Source organism: Heterodontus francisci, chromosome 17, assembly GCF_036365525.1.
Source record: "Heterodontus francisci isolate sHetFra1 chromosome 17, sHetFra1.hap1, whole genome shotgun sequence".
In the NCBI taxonomy this organism is placed as follows: Eukaryota; Metazoa; Chordata; class Chondrichthyes; order Heterodontiformes; family Heterodontidae; genus Heterodontus; species Heterodontus francisci.
In genome coordinates this window covers 53,434,082-53,449,490 of record NC_090387.1, presented here as the reverse complement: position 1 = coordinate 53,449,490, position 15,409 = coordinate 53,434,082, and the positions used below count along the sequence as shown (strand labels likewise).

At 45.3% G+C, this 15,409-nt stretch overlaps 1 pseudogene; it reads right to left on the bottom strand.

Annotated features, from left to right (window-relative positions):
• Positions 1-14,139: 14,139 nt before the first annotated feature.
• LOC137379303 (U2 spliceosomal RNA) lies at positions 14,140-14,248 on the bottom strand (annotated as a pseudogene).
• Between the last annotated feature and the right edge of the window lie 1,161 nt (positions 14,249-15,409).

Here is a 15,409-nt window from a genome sequence, read left to right as displayed (position 1 = left end):
CGGCCGACATGAATCCAGGATGGTATGTTGCCTCCCTGGTTCCAGGGTCAAGGATGTCACTGAGTGGCTACAGAGAAATCTGAGGGGAGAGGGTGAACAGCCAGCAGTTGTGGTCCATATCAGTACCAATGACATAGATAGAGAGGGATGAGGTCCTGCAGGCAGATTTTAGGGAGCTAAGAATGAAACTAGCAAGCAGTGCTTCAAAGGTAGTAATCTCCAGATTACTCCCAGTGCCACACGCTAGTATGTATAGAAATAGGAGGATAGAAAAGATGAATGCATGGCTGGAGAAATGATGCAGAAAGGAAAGCTTTAGCTTCCTGGGAAATTGGGACTTGTTCTGGGGGAGATGGGACCTGTACAGTGTCAAGTGAGGAGCGGTCGAAGGGCATCCCTCTTTTCCCTCTCTTTGTTTGATCACAACATGTTTAATTCTTTCTTTAAATGGATGTACTGGCCAATTCAGCAGGTGTTTGATTGGTTCTTGTTTTGATCATAGTGTTACAACCAGGTGAGAAAGAGGTCTAAGGTTCCCTTTCAGCCTTCACCTAGTTTTATCGAAACAGAGTTTAATTTTAAACACATCGTATTTTTAGCTCCCTCTTGTTCACTGCTTTCCAATTATAAGGCAAAGAAACCAGCACAAACAGGCTTTCTTAGGTTTAAAGAAGAAAAGTTGGAATTTATTGAACTTAAACTCTAATTCGGTTAGCACCTACAGATACACAACACACCCACGCTAGCATGTATACGCGATACACACAGGCAAATAGAGACAGAAAAGAGCAGAAGAAAAATAAAGTGGAAATTTTGACGCAATATCTGAAGAGTTTTTGTTATGGCTCTTCGAGCTCACTGTAGAGTCCTTTATTGTAGGTAGATCTTGCTTTTCGTTGCGGCCCAGTATTCTTCTTAAACCTTGTTCGCTGTAGGAGACTTTTCTCTCTTGGGGTTCATGTGTCTTCAGTGGATTCAGAGGCTTGTGGGAAAGAGATGGGAGCAGACAGGCGAGATCTTCTCAGTCCAGGAGCAAACAGACACTCTTAGATCAAACAGTTTGTACAATTCAGAAAATCCCAGTTTTCCAAGCAGGTTAGTCATGTGACTAACTGGTCTGACCACATCTTGGATTATATCACCTTAGTAGTCTCTGGAATACTCCTCTTACATACAATACCTGGTGATCAAGCTCCATTGTGGGTTGAATGTGTCAGGGAATGGTCTTTTGTCCTTCCAATCACCGTCTGTTAATATGCAAATGTCTTTTTCAGCCACGACTGATCTGTTTAACAAATCCTTTCTTCACTCCAGTAACAGTTTAAAATAAATGTGCATGACAAAATTAATGTGTCTCATTCTTGGCAGGTGGGGGCCTAGCATGACACCTCTACACCTAGCGGAATGAAATGCGATTTGAGAAAAGGCACATTTCATTAAAAGGGTCGAGAGAAAATATAAGATACAGAAAAAAAACATGCATTTCTCTCATTCATTCCCATTCATTCATAAATCCTAAAACTTATTACAACCAGTCTTCTCTTGGTGCCAGTGCTGCTTTAATTGACCCCCTTTTGGCATCCCAATAGACATGTGGTTCTTTCTCTGGGGGGAATTTCTCTTCCGTTTGCCCATTTCCATGGCTGCCTAGGGGTCTTTGTTCCTGTTGAGGTCTGAAAAGGGGGATGGGTGGGTTCTGCCTGTGGGGGAGGATTCTTTGCTAATCTCCCCTTTGTCCTCTGGGACATTCCTGCCTGCAGGTATTTGTGCAGACTCTACTGCACTCCCCTGTGGCACTTCAACTAGATGAGGAATCACCCTCATGGTTTCTCTGCCCCCTAAAGGTCTTTCTTTGTCTCTGCAGGTTCCTGAAAATGCTGTTAACAACTCTGGTGGGGTGCTTCTAGTGTCTGCATTTACACAGGAGGATGTGGGGTCTAACTTTTTACATTTTTCAGGGTTGGCTGACAGGACTGTAGGGGTTTCATCTGGGATTCCTCCCAGACTTCCTTTAACCTGCCCTCTTGGTCACTTTTTCCCCTTCCCTTTCTAAACTTTTGCCAGCCTTGTGCATTTTGTTCTTGGCGGGGGTCCCTTACAGTTCACCAGCCCTCTGCTGGAGGGTCCTCCTAACACAGGCACAGGACTTAGGAGTCAGGTTTCACTGTAGGTTGGGGTTTCCCCTCAACCTGGCACATGTGGCAACTCCTGCAGTACTCCACCACATCTTTGTGTAATTTTGGCCAGTCAAACTGCTGTATGCGGGCGTTGGTCTTTCGTATACCGACCTAAACCGAACTAATGAAAATATCAAACTATGCGCCAACTTTAACTCACACAGACAGACACTAGAGGTTTACACACACCCACAAATAGGTTACAGAGTGGGGAAGGTTAGATTGGTTAAGTTAGAGTCAATTAAAAAAAGGGGTATACAGTCTGTGGGGTTTGATGATTCAACTGGCTTCTTGCTGAATTCAGTGGTCCTGAGGCTTTTAGCCTAAAGACGTAGATGACTGGTTTGGTGGATGTCTTGGAGATAATGATGCGGATGATTTCCTTCAACGGGGTTTCTGATTGTAGCCGGAGTATGCAAAGGTGGTCCCTCAACAAGCAGGATTTGAAGTTTTCAAGCTGGAATGGAGAGGGAGGGAGAGAGAGGAGAACCCCCACTTGGGTCTTGACGTGTCAGAGACCAGAAGCTTCTCCTTTCTGCTGTAGAGAAACACAAGCTTAAAACCAAAGATGGGGAGGGGCTTGTCGCATGACTGTCACTCAGTGATTCAAACATGGTAGCAGTGTTTCTCTTCTTGCTAAAAAGAACAGGTAGCTCCCTTAAACTTCCTGGGTCTCGGTTATTGCTGGGTTATGAGCAGACATTTTGTCTCCCTCCTCACAGGCCTTGCAATGTAGGATACCGTGTTGCAAACTAGGTGGCCATCGTAAGCTGCCAGCAAAGTTAATTTTTTATCTGTTCTTTTTCAAATTTCTTCAAAAAAATATAAATGAAATCTCCAGTCAGTGGATTAAAGAAAATTATCATTCAACAAAGCACATTGGCGTGACAACAGGCTGGATGGTTTGCACCTGAACAGAGCAAGGACTGTTGGGGAGGATTTATCTAACTTGTCAGGGGGCTGGGAACTAGCAGACAACATTAAAAAGGAAAAATAAAGAATTGGGACAGACAGATAGCACTAGAGTAAGAAATAGTAAGGTATTAGGCAGGGCCAGAGAAAGAGGGAATGCAATAAGGCATTAATTTGGTTTACTGTGCATGCAGATGAATGTATCAAGTGTGGTAAATAAGGTTGGTGAGCCGCAGGCACAGGTAGCCACATGGAAATATGATGTTGTAATGATAATAGAGACCTGGCTGAAAACAAGACAGGACTGGGTACTAAATATTCCTGGATACAGGGTGTTCCGGAAAGATAGGGAAAGAAAGAAAGGAAGAGGGGTGGCAGTATTTATTGATTAAGGAGAATTTTACAGTGCTGGAGAGAAAGGATGTCCTTGAGGGGTCAGAGATGGCGTCTATTTGGTTAGAGCTAAGAAACAATAGAGATACTATAGCATTATAGGCTGTAATTCTATAGGACACCAACTAGTGGGAAAGATATATAGGAACAAATTTGCAAAGAAATTACAGAGTTCCAAAAACTATAGACTTTAATTATCCAATTATTGACCGGGATACAAATAGTGTAAAGGGCAGAGAGGGGGAAGAGTTTCTGAAGTGTGTCGAGGGTTGTTTGATTTTTGGTTTGGACGAAGGTATAACGTGGGGTTCCCGAGGGGTCCGTATTAGGACCACTGCTTTTCTTGATCTTTAATAATGATCTAGACTTGGGTCTGCATGGCACAATTTCAAAATTTGCAGGTGACACAAATCTTGGAACTATTGTGAACTGCGACAAAGATAGAATTAGACTTCAAGTGGACATAGGCATGTTCGTGGAATGGGCAGATACATGGCAGATGAAATTTAATGTAGGGAAGTGTGAAGTGATATATTTTGGTAGGAAGGACAAGGAAAGACAATATAAAATAAAGGATACAGGAGGTGCAGGAGCAGAGGGACCAGGGGGTATATGTGTATAAATTGTTGAAGTTGGCAGGGCAGGTTGAGAAAGCGGTTAATAAGGCATATGCGATCCTGGGCTTGACAAATAGGGGCAGAGAGTACAAAAGCAAGGAAGTTACAGGGAACCTTTGTAAAACACTGGTTTGGCCTCAACTGGAGTATTGTGTCCAATTCTGGGCACCACACTTTAGGAAGGATTTGAAGGCATTGGAGAGGGTGCAGAAATGATTTACAAGAAATATTCCAGAGATGAGAGACTTCAGTTACATCGATAGATTGGTGAGAAGAGAAGGTTGAGAGGAGATTTGATAGAGATGTTCAAAATCATGAGGGGGCTAGACAGAGTAGATAGGGAGAAACTGTTCCCATTGGCAGAAGAGTCGAGAACCAGGGGATTTAAAGTGATTGGCAAAAGAACTAGTGATGACATGAGGAAAATACTTTTTTACACAGCAATTGGTTAGGATCTAGAATGCACTGCCAGAGAGCAGGTTCAACCATGGCTTTCAAAAAGGAATTGGATAATTATCTGAAGAAGAAAAGAATACAGGGCTACAGGGAATTGACTGGGGAGTGGGACTAGGATCATAGGATCATAGGAAATAGGAGCAGGAGGAGGCCATTCGGCCCATCGAGTCTGCTACGCCATTTAAACAGATCATGGTTGATCATCTACCTCTACGCCATTTTTCTTCACTTTCCCCATATCCCTTGATGATGTTAGTATTCAGAAATCTATCAATTTCTGTCTTGAACATACTCAATGATTGAGCTTCCATAGCCCTCTGGGGTACAGAATTCCACAGATTCACCACCCTCTGAGTAAAGAAATTCCTCCTCACCTCAGTCTTAAATGGCCTGCCGCTTATTCTGAGACTGTTCTCCTTGTTCTAGACTCACCAGCCAGAGGAAACATCCTATCCACATCTACCTGTCACACCCTGTAAGAATTTTTAAGTTTCAATGAGATCACCTTTCATTCTTCAAAACTCAAGACAATAAAGGCCCAGTTTCTGCAATCTCCTCTCATAAGACAATTCCGCCATCCCAGGGATTAGTCTGGTGAACCTTCACTGCACTCCCTCTATAGTAAGTATATCGTTCCTTAGATAAGGAAACCAAAATTGTACACAATACTCCAAGTGTGGTCTCACCAAGGCTTTATACAATTGAAACAAAACATCTTTACTCCTGTACTCAAATCCCCTTGCTATGAAGGCCAACATACCATTTTCCTTTTTAATTGCTTGCTGCACCTGCATACTACCTTTTAGTGACTCATGAACAAGGACACCCAGGTCTCTTAGGATATCAACACTTCGCAACCTCTCACCATTTAAGAAATATTCTGCCTTTCTGTTTTTTCTATCAAAGTGGATCACTTCACATTTATTCACAGTATATTCCATCTGCCATGTTCTTGCGTATTCACTTAGTCTGTCCAAATCCCCTTGATCCTCCTCACGACTTACATTCCTTCCTAGTTTTGTGTCATCCACAAATTTGGAAAGAGTACAATTGGTCTCCATATCCAAATCATTTATATAGATTGTAAACAGCTGTTGCCCAAGTTTAATCCTTACAGTACCACACTAGTAATAGCCTGACATCCTGAGAATGACCCATTTATTCCTACTCTCTGCTTTCTGTCTATTAACCAATTCTCAATCCATTTCAGTATATTACTCCCAATTCCATGTGCTCTAATTTTGTTTACTAACGTCCTGTGTGGGACCTTATCAAAAGCCTTCTGAAAATCCAAATACACCATATCCACTAGTTCTCCTTTATCTATGTCACAAGTAACATACAGAAAAAACTCTATCAGGTTTGTCAAACATGATTTCCCTTTCACAAATCCATGTTGACTCTGCCCAATCGTATCATTATTTTCAAGTGTCCACTTATCTCATCCTTTATAATAGATTCTAACATTTTCCCTACTCCTATGTCAAACTAACAGGTCAGTAGTTCTCCGTTTTCTCCCTCGCTCCATTCTTAAATAGTGGGGTTACATTTGCTACTTTCCAGTCTGCAGGAAGCCTTCCAGAATCTATAGAATTTTGAAAGATATGACCAATGCATCCACCTATAGCCACCTCCTTCAATACTCTGGGATGTATCTCATCTGGTCCAGGGGATTTATCAACTTTCAATTCAATTAATGTTTTGAGTACTACCTCTTTATTGATACTAATTACTTTCAGTTCCTCATTTTTACAAGTCCCTTTGTTCCTGAGCTGATTTGACCTTGCAGAGAGCCAGCAAGGATATGATAGGCTGAATGGCCTCCTTCTGTGCAGTAGCCATTTTATGATTCTATGAGATTACCTACACAAATTATGAAAAATTTCCCATAATCAAAGCAAAATACTGCAGATGCTGGAAATCTGAAATAAAAACAGAAAATTCTGGAAATGTGGAGCAGGGTCTGGCAGTATCTGTTGAAAGAGAAACAAGCTTATCATTTTAAGTCTGTGACCTTTCTTTCTACTTTTCATTTGGCTATTAATCAGTCATGGTTCATTTGTATAGAAAATGTACAATAAAACATATTCTCATCTGAATGCAAGAAAAATTGTGAAATTGTGTGCTTGTTTTCCATATTAAATGAAGAGCAGTTGGTTGGTAATTTTATGTCTGTGGATGAAATGTGATTGAAAGAAAGAAAAAAAAATCTTGCATTTATATAGCCCATTTCACAATTACTGTTGTAATGTAGGAACTATGGCAGCCAATTTGGGCACAGGTAGCTCCCACAAACAACAATGTGATAATGACCAGGTAATCTATATTTGTGATATTCATGGGGGGTTAAATATTGGCCAGGACACCAGGGATAACTTCCCTGCTCCCCTTCAAAATAGTGCCATGGGATATTTTACGTCCACCTGAGAGTCTGACAGGGTCTTGGTTTAAAGTCTTATCTGAAAGACGACATCTCCAACGCTGCAGTACTCTCTCAGTATTACACTGGAATTTTGGCCTTCATTTCTGTGCTCAGTCCTGGAGTGGAACTTGAACCCACAACTTTCTGACAAAGTCGACAGCGCTACCATCTGAGCCACAGCTTGAGTGAAAATTATTTAAATTTCATCATAATATATTTCATGGACGATTTTAGGTCAAATGTTAGACATTCGTAAAGCGCGGATAATATATTATATATTAGTAAAGATTCTTACTTCCAGATCCTGAGAGTGTACAGAGCTACCAAGTTTTCCAGTACTGGTAGTGTGTCAAAATGCTGATCAAGAACTTGTTTCATAGTAATAAAATTAGAAATGCAACCAGCAGTTGTCCCACAATGAGGCGGGAAATACTGCTGTAAGGGTGGGGGATGTATATATTGGAATGAGTTATTTTTGTGTTGTCTGATGCAACATAAACAAGATGCGTGGAGTCCAGGTTGTTGAAGATCTCAAACAGGTTTATTAACAGCTACCCTATTATACAGTACAGAGCTAACTATGTACAGAACCTTACTTTGGGTGTTGCAGTTGCAGAGCGACTCAGGCTTGTAGCCACATGACTGCATCCTGGTCACAGCTCATTGCATGCTAAGATCTTAAAAGCAATCATACAACATCCCCTTTCTTTCCAAAGATAAGTCTCATATGCTAAAAGTAAAAATACATAAAATTAAATCACATCAAAATTATTTACACCTGGATCATACAACATATATCTCCAGTGAAAGAATTTTCTAAGACATTTGTAAGCGATCTTCCCAGAGTCAATGAAATAAATGTTTTTGATCGGCTACTAGTATTTTCCTCGCCAACTGCAAGTAGATAGAAAAATTGAATTATTTTATGATTGGATTCTGGGAAAACACTGTTTTCATTCAATAAACAAACAGATTTCACTCTGTGACACATTTTCTGAAATAAAATACTTTTAAAGTTTAGCAGAAAACCTATTCATTATTTAGTTTGTATCCAAATCATTTTCAAAAACTCATTAACTAAAATATTGTTGTGGATGGACACATTTTTTTGGAAAATGTTGCTTGGAATTCAAGTATCAAAGCTTCCACAGGTGCGTAACCAGCACTGTTTGCAACATTTGAAGTCATACTCTGCTGTTGCTTTCCATGTCTTTTTCACATGCACACACATCCAATAGAATGTAACTTTACCCGAAAAATATGTTTGAAAATTTTCTTTTCGTTTTTCTTCAAATTATTTTGAAAATAACCGAACATATTATTAAAGAGTGAAGAGAAATATTTGAACAGTTGGGCGGGTAAGATGCTACTGTTGCACCCTGGGAAATCAAGCACATTGCCCAGACTCAGATGGTGGGGCCTGTCTTCCACTAATCGTCATAGCTCTGGGCACAAATGTCAAGTCCAAGTCCAAGTCCAAGTCCAGGCTTTTGAGAGAAGCTGAAGGCTTCAAGTGAAAATATTAATGTAGACAGTCCAACACACAAGAATGACTTTATAGCTAAGTTTTAATTATGCTATTGTGAAATTTGTAATTCTTGCAATTGTTTATATACTTTAAATCCTAATTACTTAGGATTTTGATTGGCTCCTAGTATTTACCTTGCCAACTGCAAGTAGATAGAAAAATTGAATTGATTATTTTATGATTGGTTCCTAGGAAAACAATGTTTTCATTCAATAAACAAACAGATTCCACTCTCTATGACTCATTTTCTGAAGTAAAATAAGTTTAAAATTTGACAGAAAACCTATTCATTCTTCGTTTGGTTTGTATGCGTTATGTGATAGTCAAAGGATTTTACATGGGATTGTTTGGTAAATTTTGTGAGACTCCATGGAAGGCTCACAAAATGGGTGGGCTGACCTCTGAAACTTGTCTTTTTTTTTTCCAAAATATACTTTATTCATAAAAATCTGTAAAAATTACATTGCCAAACAGTTTCCAAACAGCACGAAAAAATACAAACATTGCAAAAGAGATCAGTTTCTTTCAATAATGTCATGAGTTTCTTCCCAACCCTTCCGTTTCACAATTGTCATGTCAATTACAGTTTTACATTTACAGCAATTGAGAATATTAACGATACAGTTCGAAGTGCTTCCCATGGTTCCAGCCCCTCAGTCCAGCTTGGTGGGGGAACCTTACACTGTGGTCTTTCCCCATTGAGCCTTTGCTGCGGCTGCCCCAAGCTTTAGTGCGTCCCTCAGCACGTAGTCCTGGACCTTGGAATGTGCCAGTCTGCAACATTCGGTGGTGGACAACTCTTTGCGCTGGAAGACCAGCAAGTTTCGGGCAGACCAAAGGGCGTCTTTCACCGAATTGATAGTCCTCCAGCAGCAGTTGATGTTTGTCTCGGTGTGCGTCCCTGGGAACAGCCCGTAGAGCACAGACTCCTGTGTTACAGAGCTGCTTGGGATGAACCTTGACAAAAACCACTGCATCTCTTTCCACACCTGCTTTGCAAAGGCACATTCCAGGAGGAGGTGGGCGACCGTCTCTTCCCCACCACAGCCAACGCGGGGGCACTGTGCGGAGGGGGCGAGACTTCGGGTGTGCATGAAGGATCTGACGGGGAGGGCCCTTCTCACCACCAGCCAAGCTACGTCTTGGTGCTTGTTTGAAAGTTCTGGTGATGAGGCATTCCGCCAAATGACTTTGACGGTCTGCTCGGGGAACCATCCGACAGGATCCATCGTTTCCTTTTCCCGTAGGGCCTTGAGGACATTCCGTGCAGACCACTGCCTGATGGACCGGTGGTCAAAGGTGTTTTTCCGCAGAAACTGCTCCACGAAGGATAGGTGGTACGGCGCCGCCCAACTGCACGGAGCGTTCCGCGGCAATGTGACCAGGCCCATCCTTCGCAACACCGGGGACAGATAGAACCTCAGCACGTAGTGACACTTGGAGTTTGCGTACTGGGGATCTACACATAGCTTGATGCAGCCGCACACGAAGGTGGTCATCGGGATGAGGGCCACGTTGGGTACATTTTTCCCGCCCATGTCCAGAGATTTGAACATCGTGTCCCTCCGGACCCGGTCCATTTTAGATCCCCAGACGAAGCGGAAAATGGCTCGGGTGACTGCCACGGCGCAGGAGTGGGGTATGGGCCAGACCTGCGCCACGTAGAGCAACAACGTGAGCGCCTCGCACCTGATGACCAGGTTCTTACCCACAATGGAGAGAGATCGCTGCCCCCACATGCCCAACTTTTGTCGTACCTTGGCTACTCGCTCCTCCCATGTTTTGGTGCACGCCCCGGCCCTTCCGAACCATATCCCCAGCACCTTCAGGTAATCTGACCTGACGGTGAAGGGGACAAAGGATCGGTCAGCCCAGTTCCCAAAGAACATGGCCTCGCTCTTGCCGTGGTTAACTTTGGCTCCCGAGGCCAGTTCGAACTGGTCGCAGATGCTCATCAGTCTGCGCACGGACAGCGGATCCGAGCAGAAGACGGCCACGTCATCCATGTACAGGGAGGTTTTGACCTGAGTGCCTCCGCTGCCTGGGATTGTCACCCCTCTTATGCTCGCATCCTTCCTAATAGACTCAGCAAAGGGTTCAATACAGCAAACAAACAAGACCGGGGACAGAGGACAGCCCTGTCTGACTCCAGATTTGATCGGGAAACTTTCAGATTCCCACCCGTTGATTGACACTGCGCTACTGATGTTTGTGTAGAGCAGTTGGATCCAATTGCAGATTCCCTCCCCAAACCCCATTTTGGAAAGCACGTCCATCATGTAGGTGTGCGATATCCTGTCAAAAGCCTTCTCCTGGTCCAGGCTGATGAGGCAGGTGTCCACCCTCCTGTCCCGTACGTCGGCGATCGTATCCCTGAGTAGCGCGAGGCTATCAGAGATCTTCCTGCCGGGTACAGTACAGGTCTGATCGGGGTGAATCACCAGCTCCAGAGCAGACTGGACTCGACTGGCTATGACTTTGGACAGAATCTTGTAATCAACATTAAGCAGTGAGATGGGCCGCCAATTTCTGATTTCTACCCTCTCCCCCTTCTGCTTGTAAATGAGGGTGATGATGCCTTTTCTCATGGATTCTGACATGCTACCGGCCAGGAGCATACTCTCGTATACTTCCAGCAGGTCCGGGCCGACCCAGTCCCACAGGGCCGAGTACAACTCGACCGGTAAGCCGTCGCTCCCGGGAGTTTTACTCGCCTCGAAAGACTCGACGGCCTTTGTCAGCTCGTCCAGAGTTAGCGGCTTGTCCAGTCCCTCCCTCCTGCTGTCATCTAAGACCTCTGTGATAGATGACAGGAAGGACTGGGAGGCTCTGCTGTCTGTGGGCTTCGCGTCATACAACCCAGCATAAAAGGATTTGCTGATCCTTAGTATGTCGGACTGCGAAGACGTTACCGAGCCATCTTCTTCCTTCAGGCTGCTGATAACAGAGCTCTCTCTGTGTACCTTTTGGAAGAAGTAACGCGAGCACGTCTCATCCTGCTCGATGGAGCGGACTCTGGACCGGAAGATGATCTTGGAGGCCTCCTTGGCAAAGAGCGAGGCCTGCTGGCTCTTCACCTCTTGGAGGTCCTCCTTGACCTCGACCCCCATTGACTGCAACCGGAGTAGATTTTGCATAATTTTCTGGAGTCGGGACAGTTCCCTCTGTCTCTCTCTCGCCTTCTGAACACCTTTGTGGATGAAGAACCTCTTGATGTTCTCCTTAATCGCTTCCCACCAGTGAACTGGAGACTCAAAGAGGGGTTTCACGGTCCTCCAACCATTGTAATCCCTTTTGAGTTCCTCAACGTTCTCTGGGGTCAGCAGTGTCGCATTGAGCTTCCACGTCCCTCTGCCAACCCGCTGGTCGTCCTGTAAGTGACAGTCGGCCAGTAAGAGGCAGTGGTCGGAGAAGAACACCGGCTTGACGTCGGTGGATCCGACCGTGACAGCACGGGACACAAACAGGAAGTCAATCCTGGAACGGGCAGGTCCGTCCGATCTTGACCATGTGTATCTGCGCTGCGCTCCGTCTGCAGGTTTGCTGAAGACGTCGTGCAGTTTGGCATCCTTAACTGTTTCTATTAGGAATCTGGACGTAGCGTCCAGTTTGCTGTCGTCACTGCCGGATCGTCCAGCCGCATCGATGATGCAGTTGAAGTCACCGCCTAGGATGACCGGCCTGGATGTCGCCAGCAGCAGTGGGAGCTGCTGGAAGACGGTCAGCCGCTCGCTGCGTTGTACCGGAGCGTACACGTTGATCAACCGGAGCGGAGCGTTGTTGTACATCACGTCTGCTACGAGGAGGCGGCCGCCCACCACCTCCTTAACTTCGGAGATGGTGAAGTTACCTCCCCGCAGCAGAATACCCAGGCCGGAGGAACGGCAGTCATTACCCCCCGACCAGATCGATGGCCCGTGGGACCACCATCGCGACCACTGCCTGTAGGTGCTGAGGTGTGGTATTCCACACTCCTGCAGAAACAGTAGGTCAGCTTTGACCTTGGCAAGGTAATCCAAGGTTGAAACACATCGCGTAGTCGATTTAATGCTACGCACATTAATGGAAGCAATTCTTACACCCATTTTTTACTAAAAATTAGTTATTGCTTCCCATACCATTTGTCCTCGCTAGTCCCAGTCCTTCCCCTTCGGGATGTTCCTGCATACCCATCGTATGCGCAAGCAGTTTCACGTTGGTTGGGCTCAGAAACCCCTCCTGATTTTTCATGCAGGGTTTGTGCCGCTCGGGTGACATCGGGGGGGGGTCTTGTAGGCAGAGAGCATTGGGTTGTCCTCAGCTGCTTCCATCTGTTCCTCCTCGAAAACATCACAGCTCCCGGTCTCCCGGAGCTCAGTTGCGCCAGACGTGTCTTTGCTCCCGGTGTCCCGGAGCTGAGATGCGTTGGCCACGTCGTTACGTGTGGGGAATTGGGGTTGGGGCACGCCGGGCCCATCACAGCTTCCAGTGCCCGGGGGCTGAGATGCTTTATCATCCATCTCGGAGTTCTGCCGCCTCTTTTGAAGGGGCTGTCGTTCCAGCATTTCCCCGTCCAGTGAAGAGGAGTTGTTGCAGTCTGATTCAGAAGAGAGCCTCCTCTTGCCACTGGTTTGGGTGGTGGCTTTGGGATGTTTTTTCTTTGTGGTTTTCCTCTGGACCACTTGCCACTGACCTGTTTGTCCATCTGCTGCCTCCTCCTCCATTGATTCTGTCTGTGGAGGAGGGGTTTCCGGGCGCTGGGTAGGTGCTGGGTCGTTGGTTTCAGCCGCCTCCCCTTCCTTCTCAGGTTGAAATTCCTCACTGCGGAGAAGGTTGCTGGTCTCCTTTCGAACAGCGGACGCCTTCGTCGAACCTTCGCCCGGCCATTCCTTGGACCTTGCCGCCTGAGCATAGCTGAGACAACGTTTGGGGCAGGTTTTGTAGAGATGGCCTGCCGCACCGCACAAGTTGCAACACTTAGTCTGCTTACAGTCCTTGGTCTGATGGCCTTCCTCCTTGCAGTTCTTGCAAACAACCGTGCTGCAGTTGGCTGCCATGTGACCAGATTTGCCACAGGTGCGGCAAACTCTGGGCTGCCCAGCGTAGACCAAGAAGCCTCGACTTCTCCCGATAGTGAAGCTGGAGGGAGGGTGGATGATGGCTCCACTGGGATCTACCTTCAAGGTCACCTTGACCTGCCGCTTGCTGGTCCAGATCCCAAAGGGGTCCTTGACATCAGTGCTGCTGCCGGCCACCTCGACGTACCTGGCGAGAAAGGTGAGTACATCCACCACCGGAACATGGGGGTTGTAGAGGTGAATCGTCACCACCCGGTCCCGTTGTGACGGAAGCGTGAAGAGCGGCTCCGCTGTGAGGATCGACAGTGGAGCCCGGTCCCCTTTCTCCTTGAACGCCTTCAGGAACTTGATGCATCCCGCCACGTTCCGGAACGTCACGTCGAAGTATCCACTGCTGGGGAAATCCTGCAGGCAGAAGACATCCGTCGCTTGAAATCCGCAGCAATCGAAGAGAATTTTCTTGATGAAGAAGGTGCGATCGACCGGTGCATCTCCTTCCTTGTCCTTCACGACCACCCGAACGGTGTTGCGCACTCCCTGGCCCAAAGCTCGAAAATTGGTTATAGCCATTTTACTCAAAGCTTCCCCAGGATCAAAAGGCAATGATCATGGTCTCTTCTCAATCAAATAAGCACTGATAAGAACAGATACTACACTTGATCTTAGCCAAAAGGCCGAGAAGCCAGCACGTAACAAGTCCAACAAAAGGAGGCACAATTCTAGATTGTCAAGCAAGACTCTGCCCCAGGAATAGAGGCTTACAAATTTAACCTGGTGCTCCAGGAGTGCGAGATCCAGACATTGTGCAAACATCTTAATCTCAAAGATAGTACAACTGTCATGAATTATCTTGTGAGTCTGTATTGTTTCATATAGCTAGTATTTCCATTTTTTTTGCATGATTTCAAACCCATAGACCATTCTCAGCAATCTAGTTTGTGGTTCATTATGTTGTGTACGGTATGCTAATTGGTGATCAGAGTATTAGCGTATAAAGAGGCATCATGTGTAGCAGTGAATTAGTTCTATCCTTTTACTCCCTGGAGTTTGGCAACCAACAGCTCCTTAATGCATTCCTTTCCCAGTTTTATGATATCGTTAGGGAATGAAAATTAATTAGTAGACTACTGCATGCTGTTGGAAATTCTTGCCGTTTTAGGTGGCTGCATTAAAGGTAGGGTGCAATTCTCCACTCACAGTTTTGCACAAAATGAAAAACTTGACATTAGCCAGTTTGTTGGGAAAGACATGGGGAAGATACCTCATTATGGCAAGAGTGAGAAAATTAACAAGTGAGAGAAACTCATTTGCTGGAGGCAACTAAAAATGTTCTCTAACTAGCAGAGATGCTGAAGCAGGTTGGCTGCAGTTCTCAGCTTTGGAACTGGGTGAAGGGGACAGAGAAAAGCCTTAAAAAGAGAGAGGAAAAATAAACAAAAAATGGGAGGTGAGAAATCTGCCCATCTGGGCCTGCTGTTCTGGTGACAGCCAACATATATGTTCATCGATTGAATGCTCATTCCTCTTTGGATGTAAAAAATTAATCTGTGGTTCATGTTATGATTAGGCCAGTCTTTAGATCTTTGCAATTCAATTGACTAATAAAAACATGGCTTTATCAAGAAACAAGAAGCTTGATTTTGAGGTGGGCTTGGCCTTATTTTCTTGCTACTGGCCAGCATGCCAGTATGCCACCATGTTCCCACCTTTGGCCTATTTTCTGGGAGGCAGCTTCTAGGGAGTGACTGCTACCTGTCCATCAGCGGCGGGTGGCAAATAGGCCAATTAAAGTGCCAGAAGAAGGCACTGTTCACATGCGCCTGGATTTTCCAAATGGGGTCCTCTCA